The following is a 19,078-nucleotide window of genomic DNA, read 5'->3' as shown; positions in this document are numbered from 1 at the left end:
TCCAGGCCCAATACGAAGTGGGTTCTATTTACATGCAAATGAGGTGCAAACAATATGCAAAGTGTACCCTAAAGGGGGTCTCGGGCTGGAGGGGCCACAGGAGAAAAAACAGGCCGGGCCTCCCCCAGTTTAACACCTCTTGGTACCTGAGCAATATTCAAACCATTCTCAGGTTTCAGAATGATGCTATCTCAGTTCCTGTGTGAGGGTGGCCTGGGGCCAGTGGGGAGAGTGCAGGGGGCTGCCGGGGCAGCCTCCTGGACCTGCAGCAGCTGTGGCCCAGATGCCCTTCCTGGGGGCGCCCGGACATGGCTTCCAGCTCCTCTCTCCTCCCTCCCCATGGCCCCCCCACCCCCCCAGGCCTGCTGCCCCAGGGCCCAGCGGCCCCCAGGAACCTGAGGGCATCTGATTCCAGAGTGGCGCCACCAGGGCAGGTCAGACGCAGCAGGGGCCCAGAGAGGCTGAGCGGGCAGCCCCCGTCACAGAGCACTGGGCTTGCGCCCCTCTCCGCTCATCAGGCAGGCCCTCCATCCCTTCCTCTCCGGCTGATCCCGGCTGCAGGCGGCGCTGGAGACAGCTGTCATCCCTCCTCCCGCCCCTTCCCCGTGGCTGGGCTGCAGGGCATGAAATAAGCAGCAGGCGCTGGGGGAGGGGGTGACAATCCAATCCACCTGTCACCCCCACAGTCAGGCGGCCTCCAGCAGCCCGCTCACTAACGAGGGAGGAGGCGTGGTGAGGCAGACACGGAGGAGGGTGGTAGAGGGGACAGACACCCAGACGGGTGAGAGAAAGAGAGGCCGAGAGGCCAAGAGGGGGGCCGAGGGTGGGGTGAGGCAGAGACAGATAAGGAGAGGCTGGGGGGGCGGCAAGGCTCAGAGGCAGCTCAGCTGCGCCCAAAAGCTGGGCTGGGCACGGGGGCACGATCGGACAGGATGCCGGCCTGCCCTCTGCATCCCGGCAGTCCGGCCAACAGACGAAGCAGAGAGGGCAGGTCCCACGGAGGGCGAGGGCATCCGGGCTCCTGAGGGCAGGCAGGCCTCCACGGTGGGCAGAGGGCAGCCCCCCACGGTGGGCAGAGGGCAGCCCAGGAGCCCATCAGTCCTGAGCCATCCCAGGGCTCCCAGCCCTCCACGCCTCTCCCCTCCAAGCAGAGACACAGGGAGGTGCGCTCCGCAAGAGCGGGGTAGGCAGGTGAACCCCGACACTAACACACAGGGCCCAGGAAGAGGGTGCTGGGGTTCCCAGGTCTGGGGTACACACGGGGGGCGCCTTCCTTCGCCATCTCTGAGGTCCTCCGAAGTGAGGGCAGCGCCCCTCGCCCACACCCGGAGGCCCAGTTCTCACGCCCCCACCCTGCTCCCCCCTCCCCTCTGCTGTTCCATTCCACCGCGCCCCCCCCAGCCCAGGGTCCCGCTTCATTCACCCCACAGTTCCAGTGTCTGCTTGCAAAGGCACAGGCAATCCCCAGCCCCATCCTCCTCCCCTCCAAGTGCCGGCTGGCAGGCTCCCTTCCCAAACCCCTGGTTCCCACCATCTTCCCCTCCCTCGGGAACTCCCCTCCCCCAGCCCAGCAGCCTCAGGGTTGGGCAGGGGCTATTTTTAGCCTGGGCACTGAGCTAATTTTAACTCACCGACAGGGACCTGGGGGCGGGCTGGCGGGCTGGGGGGAGGGGGAGGACCAGTCCAGGCTTAGCTGGACCCAGAACAGGGTGGTCTCAGGTCCCAGGTGCCCTAGGAAGGCAAGTGGTGGCAAACACTGCAGCCTTGGCCCAAGGGACAGGAGCGGCCATGCCAGAATGAGCAGCCGGCGTGGCCAGCGCACCGGGCACCCGCCCCGCGGCTTCCGCTGGACACCTCTCCCGAGCCCCACCCCAGGCTTCCCTCGGGGCAAATCCCTGGGATGGGGTCATCCTGTTCTCTGCCCAGGAGACGCCTCTCCAGGGAGGGTCTGACTCCCGAGCCTACCCCCTTCCCCGCCCCAGCCTGTCCTTCCCGTAGTCTAGCTGCCATCCTGCCTGCAGCGGCCAGAGAGTGTCCAGTGCCCTACAGTGGCAGCGGCCAGTCCCCCACCCAGGCTCCAGCACCGCCCACCGCAGCTCTGGCTGTCCCCGGGGGCCTCGGGGCTGGCTGCTGGGAACCACCCTTCACCCTAAACCCTCCCAACTTTCTGGAGCCACCGGGCCTGATCTCTGCAAGAATCTGGGGGTGGGAGGAGGTGGAATCCTAGCAGCAAAGGGGCGGCTGTGGCTGGGCAACAGGCAGCCCAGGGCAGCACGGTGTCTCTTGGCAGGGGCGCCGGGGGCCTGGATTCTAGCCCTTGCTCTGGCCCTACATGACTGTGTCGCCTTGAGTAAGTCACTGCCCGCCCCCCGCCATGTTCTTTCCCACTGGTCAGTACAACGGGTGGGTGTAGGGGAGAGGGTATCCGAGTGCCCTTCCAGCCAAGCCATTTGGCTACTGTGCTCCTTAGAAAGGCCCCAAAGGAAGGGAGGTCAGGGGTGGGATCCTCCACGGGGAGGTAACAGAAAACATGGCCTGGCTGGCCACTGTCCTCCAGCCCAGGGGGCAGGACAGCGTGGGGGCCACAAGACAGGAGGGACGGGGCTGATAAAGGCACAAGGGGCTTTCTGAACCCTCGTAACACGAAGCAAAGGGTTGACAGAGGCTTGTGGTCAGCAAGGGCGGTACCAGGGGAGAGGGGGCACACCCCGGCCCTGGCCGCAGAGACGCAGCCTCCCCAACTCCAACCACACCTGGAAAGCCTATCAGACCCAGGGCTTGGGTAGTCACTGTCCCCCCGAGGTCACGGTCATGGTCATTAGTGGGGCTGGTTCTGGAACCCAAGCCTGAGCCTTGCTTCATGCTCTACCCAGCAGCCAGAGAGCACTGACTCACTACCGCTCATTTGCATGGGGATTTGCATAGTGTCTCTGACCTTATTCCAACAGGGCTCAACTTCCCATTCCAGGAACTGGGCTGCCCCCACCCAGGACACCTGGGCCCTCGAGATGGAGCTGGGCACCGTGGCCAGAAGGCATCCCCGAACCCAAAAGAGTAGCTGTGGTACGGAGCTCTCTGTCCCACAGGCCCTGGGCTCTCGTCCCTCCCCTGAACGGGGCGGGGGTGTGACCCTGAGACAGAGGGACCACAGCAGAGAATCCCTGAACTTCAGGGGGGCTCCACAGCTGCCCGGGGGGGGGGTTCCTAGGACAGAAACCCCACCCACCCCATAGTGCCCAGGCTGGGGCAGGAGGAGGACGGGCTGTCAGTCCTTCACTCTCGCCTCCAGCTTCATTTCTAAAATCCGCTTCCAAGCCTCCGTGGACGGCCTCATGCAGGCCAGACAGACGCTAGGCTCAGGGGGGCTTCAGAGGGCGGCCGCTTTGCCTCAGAGTCGTCTCTGCGACTCCAATTCACTTTGTTAGAAGTCACCCAACCAAGCGGGGCAGCTGGAAATGTCTCGGGGAGCGCGGAGGCACCAGCACGACCCTCCAGCCAACGGGGAACGGCGGGCAACCCGTCCGGAAGGGCTCGTGCACCTGTCCAGTTAGAGCCCCGACCCTCGTGGCCCTGCCCTTGCCCGGCGGTCGCTCTCCCCAGAAGGCCTTCCTGCTGTCCTGCCTCCATCCCTCCCACCGCGGCCGGCCCTTCCACGCAGGTCACAGAGATGAGAGCAGTGGCCGGGGCCCCGGGGCCATCTGAAGCGGTTGGGACGGTTAGTGTGACACCTTCCACCTCCCCACCCAACTTCCCTCTGGGGTCTCGGGAGACAGAAGTGAAAGTGGCAGCTGGGGCCTCGGGGGGTGGGTCGGCCAGAGAGCCGTTGGGTGAGCAATGCCGCCAGGGCCCCGGCCCGGCTGCCGCGGCCGGGGGTGGACTGATGGTTAGAGCGGGGGGAGGGACTTCCCGCGGGGACGAGGGCACAGGGGGACTCTGGAATGCAGGGTCCCGAGGGAAAGGGAGACAGTGGAGGGCAGGACAGTGGGCAGTCTCAGAAGGACGCTCTCTGCGGGGGGCGGTGTCGGGACCCTCCCTTCCCGGGCACAGGGCTGGGCAGGGCTGCTCTGGCTGAGGCAGGTGACAGGCTCCGAGCCCTGACTGCGGGACCAGCAGGCGGAGCAGACAGGACACAAGGCCCCAGGCCCGGGCCCTCACAGGGGGCAGCACCTGGCCTGACAAAAGGGAAGCTGGAGGGTCAGGCTGCGAGAGAGTGTCCCCCTACGGTCACAGACGGGCCCAAAAGAGGCCAATCCAATCAGAGAAAGCAAATCCTCCTAGAGACAGCACGACCTCAGGGAGCCACGGAGGACTTAAAGGGGCCGCTCAGGGCGGTGGCTGGGTCTCCTCCTGCGGAAGGACAGTCCTCTAAGCCCTGGCGGGGGCGGGCCGGAGGACGACCGCGGGGGGCTGGGCTGGCCTGGCCGGGGCGGCCAGCCAGGCGGCTCTTACGGGATTAGCTCCCTGCTCGCAGGAAAGGAGCCAGGTGAGGCTAAGACGCCCAGCTGGAGGGGGGGGCCCAGGCGGGTGGGGGGTACCGCCTCACAGGGACACAAACACTTGTGCCCGATGCCACTCACAGCCCCCTTCGGAGAAGGGACGGCATGCGGACCCCTGGGCGACCCCTGCCTGCGACTCCACACCCCACCCCAATCCCAGCAGGGGGTCCCGCCCCCTCTTTCCTCCCCATCCTTCTGCCACACTTTATGCCCAGCCCCTCCCCCTGCCACGCCCCAGGGAGCAGGTGAGGGGGCCAAGGGGTTCCTACTCTCCCCTGCAGGGCCATCGCCTCACCCCCCACCCCCTGGCTGACAGGTGGGAGAAACAAGAGGGAGCAGCTGGGCCAGGACACCTGTCCCTACCCGGTCAGTCTGGGCCCACAGGCCTGCCCTGGGGGGTGCACAGGGGAGTCACCAAAGAAGCCAGCAGCTGTGGGGGCTGGAGGAAAGGGGCTCAAAGGTCAAGCCCCCCTTTTAGGCTTGGCCCTTCCTCCAGGGCCACCCCCAGCCACTGCCCCTCGCAGGACACAGAACACACGCACACTTTAAGGAGAGACCCTCAAAATCTGAGGTCAGCCGTGCCATCCCCCTGCCTCCATGCTGCTTGATCCAACCGGAGTCTGGAGCAGGAAGACTCCAGAACGGAGACAGACCCCTCCCCTCCGCCCCCAGCCCCACCCACTGTCTCCTCCGCAGGGTTGGGGATGAGCTTTCCTTTTCTCCCAACCCTCAGCCCCACCAAGCTGCTGGCGGGGGCAGGGCGGGAAGTCGGGGGGGGGGGGGGGGGGGGGGGGGGGGGGGGAGGAAGCGGCCACCGGGGATCCTCGGAGAGAAGACTCCCTCCCGGGAAGGTGGAGGAGGAGGACAGGCTCCGAGGCAGGGAGACAGCTGGCTGGGGAGGCAGGGGTGGGCCTGACGTCCCCAACCCAACCCCACGTGAGACGGAGCCCCAGGCCTGGAGGCCCCCACAGGGCCGCCTCAGCTCCCACACCCCCGGTCCCTGCCAGGACACCCCCCCCTTCTGGGGGGCTGCCCAAGCCAGCAAGTCTTGGGTCGGGCTGGCGTCGGGGTCTAGAAGAAAGGAGGCACCCACTTTCCAAGCACTGGCTCTTGAGGGCCCCACATGTCCCCCACGGACCCTCCCTACTTTCCCAGGGGAAGCAGCTCTTTCTGTCACCAGTGATGAGGGGCAGAGGTGGGTTCCCTGCATGACCAGGGCTTCCCTCCCCCGGGAGTCCAAGCAATTCCTTCCGGGACAGAGTCCCAAACCTCTGGGCCTGGGCGGGCTCCTGTCAGCCAGGCCTGAGTTCCAGCCTGAGTTCCTGCCGGCCCATCTTCCCACGCCGGCCACTCATGAAACCTTGCTTGAGGGGGTACTGGTAGGTGTCCTTCAGTCCCTTTTCTGGGGGCCTCCTGCCATGGCGTGCCGTCAGGCAAAGATACCTTCTCCGGGGGCGCCTGGGTGGCTCAGTGGGTTAAGGCCTCTGCCTTCAGCTCAGGTCATGGTCCCGGGGTCCTGGGATCGAGCCCCACAACGGGCTCTCTGCTCAGCGGGGAGCCTGTTTCCCTCCTCTCTCTGCCTGCCTCTCTGCCTACTTGTGATCTCTATCAAAGAAATAAATAAATATTTAAAAAAAAAAAAAAAAGATACCTTCCCGGGAAATCACAGCGACATCTCCCTCAGCCTCCCACCGAACCTCAGCCTCCACCCTGGGGCCGGGGGCTCCCAGGAGCATCCAGGGGCTCATCCTTCCCTTATGTGCCGTCCTGTGCTCCTCCCAGGTTTCCCCAGGCCTCCTGCTCGCCAGGACCCTTCCCTTAACCTCAGACAAAGCCCCTAACTCCTCACTGGGGAAGAGGATGAAGCAGACGCAGCCCTCAGCAAACCACTTCCATCTCTGCCTCCGTTCCCCAGTTATAAAGAACAATTATGCCAGGAAACCGAGGAGCCTCTGGGTGTCTGCATGCCCGGCACAGAGTGTGGCACACAGGGACGGCACGACCAGCGTTCCCTTCCTCGGGTCCCCAGGGATCTCAGGAGTTTCCTCGTTAGGTCTCCAAAGGAAGAGCGAATGGGATACGGCTGGCGGGGAAGGTCCCTTCATCAGAGGACAAAAACATCTCCTCTTCTATATGCTTCCCTGGTCTGCCCAGCTCCCTGGGGAGTGGCCAGAGCACCCAGCCAGAGGCACCAAGCCAAGGTCAGTGACCAGGCCTAGAGCCCAGAGCCTCCTGGGAGGGTGAGTTTAAATGAGTAAATATGGTCCCGCCTGGGTGTGGCCAGCAGCAAGCTGAGCTCCGGACAAGCCCCTCCCCTCGAAGCCTTCCGCAGAGGGAGAGAGCTCCCACAGCAGGCACATGCGCCTCCCCACCCCTGCGGACTCTTGGGGTCCATGCAGAGTCAGGGAGCTAGTCCGCCAGGTCTGCACGGCGGCCAGGACCAGCCAAAACCATGGCGAGGCTCCCCGAAAGGCGAGGTGGGGACACAGGCTCAGGAAAAGGAAAAATCAGCTGCCTTGGGGTCCCCCCAGGCCAGGGATCTATCCCGCAGTGCCCGAGGGCTCAGATGCAACCTTGACACATGGGGGTGGCCTTGCTCATCAGTGCGTGGGGCGGGAGACCGAGACTGGGGCAAACCACCAGGTCTCCCGGGTGCTCCGATGGCCTCTGGGCCGGTGCGTGCGACTCACGTCCACCTGGAAAGCTGCCTTAGCCCAGGGCATGTGGCCCACTTGGGGGTACGGGGGGGGGGCAGAGGCGGTGTGAGCCAGGGCCGCGGGGAGGGGCCCCGGGGGCACTGCAGGGGCAGTGATGGGAGTCAGCTAGGGCTCCTCAACTGGCAAGCCAGGCCCCAGGGCTGCCCATCTGCGGTCTAAACTCAGTCCCTCCTGCTCTAGGGAGCCCTCCCTCTGCCAAGTCCTTGCAGGCCTCGGCCTCCTCACCCCTGGTCCCCCACCCATCGGCAGCCTCCAATCCCTTAATCATCTTCCCATTCACTGGCCCTCACCCCCGCGGGGTGGCAGCTGCTCAGTGGGCGTCTACACACCCCTGGGTATGAGCTCGCACAGCTTCACGCACGCCCGTATGAGCTCCCGCACCTTCACACACACCCATGTATGAGCTCACACACCTTCACATACATCTGTATGAGTTCCCGCACCTTCACGCATGCCCGTGTGTATGAGCTTGCACACCTTCACGCATGCCCATGTGTATGAGCTCGCACACCTTCATGCACGCCTATGTGTATGAGCTCATACACCTTCACGCACACCCGTGTATATGAGCTCGCACACCTTCACACACGCCCATGTGTATGAGCTTGCACACCTTCAAACACGCCCATATGTATGAGCTTGCACACCTTCACGCACGCCCATGTGTATGAGCTCGCACACCTTCACTCCATGTGCCCCTAAATGCTGGGAACCTGCCAGGTGCATCTGGGCTCGGCGGCCTGCACAAGGACCTCCCCCCCCCCCCCCCGCCAGCACCCCCTGGCAGGCTCCCGGCAAGGGGGCAGGAGAGAAAATAAATACCCAGCCCCATGCCACTGTCTGAGCCTTTCAGATAGCAGAGCCCCCAAGAGCAGCTGGGGAAGAAAGCACCTTTAGAGCTCCCTCTTTCCCAGACCAAGGGAGAGCCACCGCTGTCCCCTCAGCAAGCACCCTGCTAAGTTCTTCCGAAGTTGAGCGCCAGGCCGCTTGCTGCAGTGGTGGGCGGGCAGCCCGGCACCAACCAGAAGCCGGCAAGGTGTCCAGCTTCCCACACAGAGCTCAGAGCACCTCGCACCTCCCCCTCCCACCATGAGTAAGTCACCAAACTGGGACAGAAGGACAGACGGTTGGCCGGACTCCGGCCCCATGACTGGCTCATAAAAGCCACCAGCAATGACAGTGATGCCGAGGTGATGCGTGCTCCCCCCCGCCACCCCCTTCTGCCCTGTAACAAGCAGGATAATTGCCTCAAACTGGGGGGCCTCAGGGAGCCCAGAGAGTCCCAGCCTGGACCCATGGGGTGGGCAGAGCCCCCCACCGCACAGCACCATGACCCAGAACCTGACCCCTGACGACAGACCCGAGACCCGTGTCCGACTCCCATACCCACTGCCGACACCAAACAAACCCAGGCCAGCCTCTCTCACCTGCCCCCCACCCAGCCCTCTTCTCCAGGAAGGCCACCACGTTCTGGGTGACAAGGGCAGAGAAGCAGGCTCTGAACAGTACAACCAGGGCCCTGCTGGAGACCTCCGTCCATCCCCAACTCCTCTTGCTCCCACAAAGGCAGAGAAGTAGGTGGCAAAGGGGGCAGAGCGTCCGACTCAGGGCCCCCCCACAGGGCCAGGGCAAGCACCGCGATCTTGGACCCGGTGCCAGCCGGGGGGCAGCGGCCCAGGTGGCCGGGGGAGAAGGTTAGCAAGATGAGCAGAAGGCCAGGCCCCTCTGGGGGCCGGGGGCCGAGGGACGCCCACGGCAGAGACTGAGGAGGAGTGTGGGGGAGGCTAGGTGGCGATCTGTGAGGGTCTAACCGAAGGCCTCCTCCTCCCTGGGCCCCAGTGGAGCTGGGGCCTCCCCCCGCCTCCCTGCTACGGGTACTCCAGACGACCCCCCCACCCCCCCCAGGGACTTTACCCTCCGCCTTCTCTCCTCACTGCACCTCCCAGGAAAGACCAGGGAAGATTTAAAAAAAAAAAAGAAAGAAAGAAAGAAAGAAAGAAAAAAAAAAAACCACCCTGCTGGAGAAAGATTATATAACAGCAGCCAGAAAGACTATCCTATCTCCGGGTCTGTGAGAAGAGCCTAGAGCCAAGCGGGGCAGAGCTGGGAAGCCCAGGGCCCTCCAGCCCAGGAGCCGCAGGCCCAGAGCAGGGGGGACAATGGGCAGGACGTCAGAGCCACCATTCCCAGTCCTCCACCACTCGGTTCCAGGCACTGGGCACAGGAGACAGAAGCCTCAGCCCAGCCCCTCACGCCCATCCCCCAGCACACGGGTCAGGATGCTCTCTCTGCCTGGGTCCTGCTGCTCCCCTTGGACCTGAGGCTCCAAGAGCAAGGACCGGGCCTTCCCTCTCATGGTCACTCCCTACTGTAGAGCCACGCCTGGAAGACCGGCGCTTAGACTGAAGCCCTGACACAGACCTGCTGTGTGATTTCAGGTACATGGCTCAACATCTCTGGTCCCTAGAGGAACACGAGTGAAAACCCTTCCTTTTCCCAGAGAAACCAGAGACCCCTCACTTACACATGTCCACGCACACACCTACACACACACCCAGGTACACAAGCACATACAGGTATGCTGGGGGGCAGGGAGATACCACAAAGAGAATAGGACCACTGAGACCCAACAGTCCAAATGCCCATCCTAGGGCAAACTAGGAAAGAGCCGTACGTAGGCCCTAGTGTTCCCCAATCACCCAACCTAAGACATAAGCGGGTCTTCAGCCTCCCTCTCTGGGATCCCACCCCACCCCCACCTCCTGCCCAACACACTGGAAACCACAGGAAGGAAATTCATTCCCAGGCAGGCCGTGGGAGCTGGGACAGCCAGGCTAAGTCCTGGGGCGGGTGTGACCCAGCGGCCACAGGCGGGCTGGACATCTGTGAACACTGACATGTGCCTTTTCCATGCTCTCCTTGGCTCCCAAGACTTCCCTGTTGGGGTTTGAAGAGGAGTGGGAGGTGGACAGCTCCCTAACTTCAAAACACCCAATCTAGGGCTGGCCTGGGCTCCCCTCCTATCTCGAGGCCAGAGCAGCCCAAGGTCACCGGCCCAGACGGCAAACTTCCCATAGTCCAGGCCGGCCCCTGAACTGCCTGGGAGACCCGCGGAGGGGCTGGGGGAGGGGTGGGTGAGGACCACCCCCAAACTAAAGAAAACGGGCCTATAAGGAGACCTCAAAAAGGGGACTCAGCACAGGGAAGGGAGGCAGAGGAACCACCCACTGTAGCCTCCCCCAAACCACCAACAATGCCCTGTTTAAGAGGAGGTACAGAGAGCCTCCCACTTAGAAGGACAAACCTGGGATAACCTAGTCAGTGGTTCCGAGGGTGCCCACACCCTGGAGCCCTCCCAACGCCAGGACAGACCTACAGAGGCTATCCAGAGGTCGGCTTGAACCACTAAGGAGAAGGGACCCTTTCTCCCATCCCCCTGAGACCCCAATCTGATGGCAGGGGCCTGCCACAGGGCAAGACACAAGACTCATCCTGGTCTCCTTGAAAGCCCCCCAACACTCCCTCGACCCCCACTCCCAGACCAGTTCAGCCTGCCATTGGTGGAAAGAGAGACTGGAGAACTCTTGCCCAGATGTTGAGCAGCTGCAAACTTCTGGCCAGGGTTTCTCCAACTGGGGCTGCTGACAAACCAGATCGGGGGTCTCGGAGTGGGGGTGGGAGGTCCCAAGAAAGGGTCGAGCGCGCCCACCTCCGTGGTGACTCGGCGTCCCAAGTCCACAGGCACCCGGCAACCCCGGGCCGGGACAAACACACACACTCACACACCCCGACCCACCACCCCGGTGTCATCTGAACAACGTCCCCCCTCCCTCCCCCGCTTCCCAAACAGCTGCGGCTCCCCCCGCCCCCACCCTCCCGCCGCCCTCCCAGGCCCCCTTCTGCACCATTTCGGGCCAAGGAGGAGTGAACAGGCGGCGCGAGCAGGGAGAGGGAGGGAGGGCCGGCTGTTAAAATGTCAGTCGCTCCCGGCTGTCACCGGAGACCCCCTCTGAGGATGGCGCCCCTGCCCAGACCACTCGCTGGCCGTCGTAACCCCCGACACCCACAGACGGGCGCGCCCCCAAGCGCAGGTCCCCACCCCGACCCCGGCACGCAGGGGAGTCAGAGCCCCCTGCACTTGTCCCCCGGCCGAGTCCCTACACAAACAAGCAGCCCCCCACGTAGCCTCCCACAGCCGCCGCACGGAAACAGCCCGCTCCGCGAGTTCCTCCCACCCGGGGGCCACCCCAGCCCACCCCTCAGGGGGACGGTCCAGACCACCCTCCACCCCAACCCCGGGACGGGGTGGGGGAGGGGGGCTCTTAAAGCGGCAGGCGCATTATTTTTCCCTACTCACCGGCCCCGCTGGGGGAAAGGGGTGTCACGGCTGGGAGGGGTGGCCCTCGCCCCCGGTCCGGGGGATCTTCAACGCCGGGCAGCCGCAGCTCCGGGCGGGGGGGAATAACAAATGAGGCCGGCGTCCGCGCGGGCCCTGGGCGGCGCCGGGGGGCCTGGGCCCCCGCCGTGGGCGCGGGGGCGGGCAGGCGCGCGGCGGGAAGGGGGGACCGGGGCCGAGCGCCCGAGCCGCCTCGGCGTTGTTGATATTTTGCTTCCTTCCTCCTTTCGGGCTCCAAAGGTAACTCCTCCAGCCCCCGGGAGTCGAGGCCGACGTAGGCACAGCTCAGCCTAGCTTGAGGGGTGGGGCCCGGGGGCTGATGGACAGGCAGGGGGGCCAATGGGAAAAGCCCGCGCCGGCGGGGCGGGGCCTGAGGGGGCGGGCCTGGCTGCGGCCCCGCCTCGCGCCTCCCGCGGCCGGCCGGGCGGGCCGGGCGCCCCACCCACCGCCCTCCAGGCTAGGCTGCGGCGCCGGGAGCGGCGGATCCCTCCGCGGGCCGGGAGGGGAGGGGAGGGGAGGGGAGGGGAAGGGAGGGGGGCCGGGCCGGCGGCGCGGGGAGGCGAGGCCAGCGGCCGGCGGAGGGACGGCCCGCGCGAGGTGCCCCTCGGCGCTGCTGCCCCCGTGCGCTCGCCGCGGTCCTCCCCGGGGGCTGGGCGGCCGCCGCGCACTGGCGCACGCGAGCGCGCCCCCTCGACCCCCGAGCCCCGGGAGAGTTGGCGGTGGCAGTCTAAGTAGGCAGATTCAGGGCAGACGCTGCATGGCGACCAGGCGCCGTCTCCGCATCTTAGGGCGCGCCGAAGCCCGCTGGAGAGCAGCGCGTTCCCGGCCGCGGGTTACCTGGGGAGCTCGCTCGCTCCTCTACCTGTGCCGGCCCTCCCCTCCCGGGCCGGCTCGGCAGACGCCCAGCAATTTAAAGCGACAGCTCATAGTTCTGGGGTGACCTAATCCCCAGTGCCTGCGGCCCCAAAGCACTTACAGCCGAGGGGGGCAATTTAAAGGGGCGGGACCTTAATTTCCCCCAGCACAGGAAACGCCCAACAGCATCTTATTAAAGAAGCCGTAGTAGCTCTTAAAAAAAAAAATTTTTTTTAATTAAAAAATTCCTAGTTGCCCTGGGGCGTGGTGAATCTTGACGTGCCCTACCACGGGCGTGCGGGGCCATGCCTACCCACCGGCCCCTCGGACTCCTTCTCCAGCAGCCCTGTTACCTCCAAATCCTGCTGCCGTCGACCTGGTGCTTGAGGAAATGATGGAATACGGCTTCGATCTCTAAGAACCTTGCAGAACAGAAGGGTACTCAGTTCTCCACACACCCTGATTGCTATCTGGCTGGGTCTGATTTACTGAACAAAGACTAGATTCTAGGTTAAGTGCTGGGTTAAGTTCTGCGTGAAGACACTAATAAGCACAGGCAAGCAGCAAGTCATGGTGATTAAAAGCATCAACATCGGAGTAGCCAAGCCTTCTTGGTTCAAGTCGCCATTCCACCAAATATTACCTGTGAACACACGGACCTTATTTAACTTCCCTGTACCTCATGATCCTCATGGGCGAAATGAAGATGGTGATAATAGTACCTAGCTCATAGGTGAGGTGTGAAAATAATTCGTTTATGCAGGTAGATTGCTTAAACCAGTGTCTCATGCTACGTTATAATAACTTAAGGGCTGGACTGTCACAACCCCTTTAGGCCCATTATCCCATACAAGCCTCAAAGCAGGCAAGATCAGTGGAACCGCTTTGCCACTAGTTTGGAGGCTTATCTTGTATGTCTTAAAATGGGAAGCCAGCAGGCTCCAATTCCCTTGGCCTCAGTTCCCAACCCTTCCACCTGGCCGCTCCTTCAGGAAACCTGATTTAAACAGTGTCCCGCTTTGTCCCCAAATGTAGCTTCTCAGTTCCCCATCAGACCTGGGAGATGAGGCCCCAGCACCAGAAAATCTGTCCCCCTGCCAGGCAGGGCTAGCTTGCCCCCAACTCCTCAGGGCAAGCAAGGGGAGCCCATCTGCCCTGTCCCCTAGGACTGTGAGAAGAACAGAGGCTTGTGCCATGGCTGGGGCTGGGGCTGGGGCAGTAGCAAGATGGGAAAGTGCCCCCCCTCAAGTGGGGAACCTCCCCTCACTTGTGGCCTCTATTTTTAGTGCTTCCCCAGGCTCTAGCTGGAGAAACCGTTTAGTCATCAGGGTGTTTATTTTCCGGCTGTTTCCGACGTCGGGAAAGCAGAATGTTGAGACTGGAGAGACAGGGCTGCTGGAAAAGACTTCTTAGGAACAGGCCTGGGAACGCAGCCTTCAGACCAATGGGTCCCAAGATCTCGGAGGGAAAAACCGAAGTGGGCACGGGGAAGCTAAGCCCCCAGGGGACCAAGAAAGATGGGTTCTCAGCCTGCCTGCAGTTTTGAGGCTCTCCAAGCCAGAGACCCCTAGGACCCTAGCTCCCTTTGAAGGATTCTCTCCAAGAACATAAGTAGCCCCAGAACAAATCGTTCCCTATGTCTGATTTCCAGAGACCCCTCCTCCCCAACCTCTGATAGATCTGAGCGGTGAGCCTCCCGCCAACCACAGCTCCAGCCAATCTCAAGCCAGAGGCACGCTTGCCGGGGCTGTGATTGGCTGGCTAGTCCTCCCTGCCTTGGAATGTTGGGTCCTTAACAAAGGAATGAGGAAGGAAGGTGAGTCACCTGGGAGGGTGTTAAAGGGCCAGAAGAAGAGGAGAGAAAGGAGGCGAGGAAGAGTCGAGTGAGGGAGATGGGGTATCGTGGACCTTGAGATGCTGAACAGAGGCGGAGAGAGTCGCAGAGGCTGACATGACAAGCAAGATAGAATTTACACGTATTTATATTTGTAGGGAGAACTTCACGGAAAGGAAAAATAGCAAATATGAGCTCTTGATTTCCGTGAAGGGCTGAGAAAGGATCTAGGGGGTAACGTCGCTGGAAGTTAGGTTATAGTAAAGACTTCCTGAAACTGACTCATACCATCTTCTTCTTCTTCTAGCCCCTGCACTACCCATGCCAGAATCCTCTAGGGGAAAAACACCCTCGCAGCTCAGGTGCCTGGATTTCAGTTTTTCCTTCTGCCCCTCTGATTCTCACCCCATCTTCTGTCAAGAAACGTCATCTTACAGACCAAAGTTGCTATAAAATCCCCGAGAAGTCAGACAGGTACCCACCAAAGTCCTAAGAGGTGGGTAACTCCTCTGTACAGTACCATTTTCATAGTTTCGACAGCAAAGGGGGACCAACAGCTTCCATATAGTCACACCTCCCCAAGCACCCTAATCCATCTTTACTTGGAAAGGTCTTCCTCATCCCCAAGTGCTTCTTCGCTTCCTGCCTGCAATTCCAGCCTCCGCCTGGCTGCTCCGTGGGTCTCCCTGGACCATCCCCACCCCACCCCCACCCCCACTCCACCCATCCCATCCCTTCTACTGGGCTGAGTACTCTTCCTCCCAGTTTTTCAGTCTCTCCTCATGCCTTCCATCTTGTGTGCCGGGGAGGGCAGGGGCTGTCAGACCCCACTGTCTCTGGGTGGGCTCATGCATCACCCCGCACCCCTCTGCGTCCAGTCCCCTCCACTCTATGTGGCTGCCTCATCAGTACACACCAGACCGGACTGACATTTTTGGTTTCCAGTTTATTCTTCTTCACCAGATCCTGAGCTCCTGGAGGGCACCAGATCCTGGAGGTCAGCAGTTCAACCAGCTTTGGGGCTTCAGGGCCTTGCTGGGCCTGTCCTTAAAGGCACTCAGCAATGTCTGTTACAGGAATCCGTGCATGTCCGTGTATTTGGGGGACCATTATAAAAACTGTCTTGACAACCTCCTCTATTAGTCCACCAATAACTCTGTGCTAGCCAGGGATGGGGGGCTCTGGCCCAGACAAGTCCCTCTCTGGGCCAGGAATTGGGGGGGGGGGCGGCGGAGTTAAGCACAGAGTTGTCCGGGCTGTGCTGGCAGAGGCATGCTCCAAGCTCGGTGCCAGGGTGCCTGGGGCCAGGCCTGGGGCAAAGGGCAGAGGCTCTACCCTGGATTTGAAGGTGGGAGGAAAGGGGTGCCAAAGCTGGGTCCTCAGTCCGTGCCCCCCCTCAAGAGTTCGCTGCCCCAGGCTGGGCAGGATGTGGTGGCAGCTGCGAGAGGGTGGGCAGGATGTGGGGGTGGGGGCAGCTGAAACGAAGCCTGACATTCGGCTCCCCAGCTCCTCCCTCCTTCCCTCTCCCCCCCCATCCGCCCCCTCCAGGTCACGTGCTTCCAGCCCGGGCACCAACGGACTATTTCTCCCTTTCCGCGGAAGGACATAGCTGACATCGTAAGCTCAAGTCACCTTCGACTTCAGCTGTACCACGCCTTTTTCGTGCCCCGTAGCCCAGGACAGAAAGTTTGCCAGATACACATTTCTTTAGCGCCCTGACCACTGATTCGGGAGTGGCCCCTTTAAATGCAAATGAACCGCCTTCTCGCTCTCGCCCCCCCACCCCCATCCCAACTTCGCTCCTCGTGCCCAGACTCCGCCAGCTGCCATTGACGTCATGCGTGCGTCAGCGTCGCCAGCCCAACCAGACGGCACGTGGGGGGAAGAAGGTGGCCTTAAAGGGCCAGCCGCCTTCGGCCTGCCGGGTGCTGTTCCGAGTTTGGCCTTGAGAAAGGAGTGAGATGAGAGGTGGGGAAATCTGCTGCCACAGGAAGGGATGCAGGCAGGACAGGTAGGAGCTCGGCTGCTTCGCAGAGCAGGAGAGCCGGGCGTTTCCTCCAGGTTCCCCAGGAGTGTGGGGTTTGCGCCTGGGAGCGCAGAACAGCTCTGAGGGTAAAGGACTGACATTTAAGACTTGCCCAGTTAGAACGTGAGCCCTCCCTTCCTCTCTGCCCTGCTCGCCCACAGTGCAAGGACTTGGTTCTTGGACACACATACCCGTCCACTTGGTATCTCCCGCACCAAGTGGACAGGTGTCTGGTAATTGTAGAAGCCGCAGGATCCAGTGCAAAGCTGCCTCCTTCAGGAAGCTTTCCCTGACTGCCCCACGTGGCAGGTTAGCATGTACTGGCAGAAAGACGGCCCTCACTCTCATGAACACTGGTGGCGTTTAACGACCCTGCGTCTTCCTTCCATGAGTTAGAGACCACAGGGCACACAGACCTCAGAATCACAGAGACATGGGTTCCAATTCCCTCTATAGTGTTTTCTCACTGAAGGATTTGGGACAAGTCTCTTCATCTTAGCTCTGCTTGGTGTCACATAGGGTTAATGCTGCTGGACCGTACACTACGCTGATGATGGAGAGCCCCCAGAGCCCTCCTATGGGACCTGTCTCATGTAAGCACTCCAGCACTCCGCAGTGGGAGGGAGCAGCTTTTAGGACGCCCATCTCCCCACTAAACTGCCCGCATCTGGAGGGCAAGGCCCCTGCCATACTCATTTAGTCCCAGAACCAACACAGGGCGAGGCTCATAGTTGGTGGCTTTAAAATGCTTGTTGAATGAGTAAATACGAATGAATGAATGATTTCAGTATTTCCTGAAATCCGACCTCCAAACCCAGCCTCAAAGTGCTTGCCCCAAGGAGAAAAACTTTACAAATGCCCCCTCTGTGCCCCGGGTCTTTTTAGCTCCGTGGCAGAGCCTCAAGGTGGAGTTGGGATGAGGCCCTAGTCACTGTGGTTGAACCAAAAGTATTATGCAAGCCAGCCGCAAATGACTGGTCTGCAGGGGAGATCTGAGGGGGCCTCCCCACCTCTCCCCATCCCCAGCCCGGGTGCTAGGACCCTGACCCAGGAAACCCGGGCTGGGCTTCTGCCAGGGCCAGAGGCCCCTTAAAAGGGAGCTGGAGGAGGAGAGCTTCCTGCCCCTTCAGGGCTCCTTAGCCCAGACATGAGGCTGTCTTTGGCCTTTTCCTCTCCGGAGCCCAAGCTCATCCGGCCCCAGTCCCCCTGTCCTGCTCTGAACTCCCATCCCCCACCCCAGACTTCAGTTCCCCCAGAGTTCCAGTTGGGGAGGGGCAAGGGCACGAGACCTCCTACCACCTGGTTCCAGCTCGCTGGCCAGAGGGGCAGTGGCCGCCTCATCCGGGTTCAGCCTGTCTCGAAGTGGCTTATCGATCTGATTTTCAGTATCTGTCACCATCTCTGATGTAGAAGGGCCGACAGGCAACAGAAGGAACTTCCTCCCCGGGGAAGAGCTGTGAGCTGGGGGCCCTGGAAGCCCTCTCCTTCCTTGAAGACCAGGGAAGAAGTGGGGGAGACCGTCTTGGGCTTGAGAGCAGCCCTGTCAACTCAGGAACCCTGAGGGACACGGGTGGGTCCCCGCGAATCTCCGGGCAGCCTTGGTGCTGACTCCGCCCCCTGCAGGGGTAGGGCGCTGCCCAGGAGCACTCTGTGTTCCAGAAAACCCCAAAATAACCCAACTTTGCTGTCCAGCTGCTATTTCTGTCCATCTTGTTTAATTATTCAAACCCAAGTTGGGGAGTGAACTATAAAAAGCTCTCCGGCTCGGGGACCCAGGAGAGCAGGGAGGCTCGCCAGGTTGCCATCGGAGCAGAGCACATGGTTAAGTGAGGTCACTCTGTGAGGCCTCCTGCCTGAAAGTTCCATCTGCTGTTCGCTTGCTTCCTCTGCTAGAAGGAGGACCTGGGCCTCCCTCCCTGGGCCTCCCTCAGGCCCTCCCCCCTGCACCCCTCCCATCCTGCCCTGCCTGGGAGCTGGGCCCCACCCACCTCCCTTGACTCTGGAAGTGTTTGCCCTCAGTGGACCCTTTGATGACTGCTTCCTAGTCCTGGTTCTTAGCCCATAGATCCTCTTATCAGACCCCAGCTTCCAGGACTTCGTGGGGGGCAGGAAGTGCAGGTAAAGAGGTCAAGCAAGGTGGACGCAGACAGGAAGACGCTGTGCCCTCCGAGGGTACCCTGTCTGCCCAGGCTGGGGGGGCTTTTCCGGGTGAGGCGGGTTCCTGACTGTCCCCTGAGCCTCTGCAGGGGCTTCTTTTGGGGACTCTGATACTGTAGCTGAGGGGACAGAGGGAAGACAGTAGGAAGGACTATTTTTCTGGGCCTAATGCTTTTCTGGTTGGCCGCAAGTTCAGGGTCAGTTTCCACTGAAACCGAAGTCCATGGGGCACCTGGCTCAGTGTATTAAAGCCTCTGCCTTCAGCTCAGGTCATGATCTCAGGGTCCTGGGATCGAGCCCCACATCGGGCTCTCTGCTCAGCCGTGAGCCTGCTTCCCCCTCTCACTCTGCCTGCCTCTCTGTCTGCTTGTGATCTCTGTCGAGTGAATGGGTAAAATCTTTAAAAAAAAAAAAAAAAAGGAAACAAGTCCAGGGCAGGTGAATGGGGAAGCTGGGTACCCTGGGGTGGGGGTGGGGAGCTGTTCTGTGACCCCCCTCCCCTGCACAGGCCTTTCCTAGAAAGGTAATAACTGGGGGGTGGGGGCACAGTTGCTATGACAACTCAGGGAGTGAGGGGATTGGTGCAGGTGACGGGCC

The 19,078-nt window shown here is 61.8% G+C and overlaps 1 protein-coding gene across 7 annotated transcripts in view; it reads right to left on the bottom strand.

Annotated features, from left to right (window-relative positions):
- Nucleotides 1-11,926, bottom strand: part of MEF2D (myocyte enhancer factor 2D) — a 29,684-nt gene extending 17,758 nt beyond the window's left edge. For 2 of the 7 annotated variants that reach the window (XM_032318101.1, XM_032318104.1), the window contains exon 1: nt 11,571-11,919. The gene's annotated coding sequence lies outside the window, so the exon portion shown is untranslated. Of the gene's footprint in view, nt 1-11,570 lie in introns of all 7 variants that reach the window. The other 5 variants (XM_032318102.1, XM_032318103.1, XM_032318106.1 and 2 more) reach the window with 5 other exon arrangements.
- Between the last annotated feature and the right edge of the window lie 7,152 nt (nt 11,927-19,078).

Source organism: Mustela erminea, chromosome 17 (assembly GCF_009829155.1).
Source record: "Mustela erminea isolate mMusErm1 chromosome 17, mMusErm1.Pri, whole genome shotgun sequence".
NCBI classification, from domain to species: domain Eukaryota; kingdom Metazoa; phylum Chordata; class Mammalia; order Carnivora; family Mustelidae; genus Mustela; species Mustela erminea.
The sequence above is the reverse complement of the archived record's forward strand: the minus strand, read 5'-3'. Positions and strand labels throughout refer to the sequence as shown.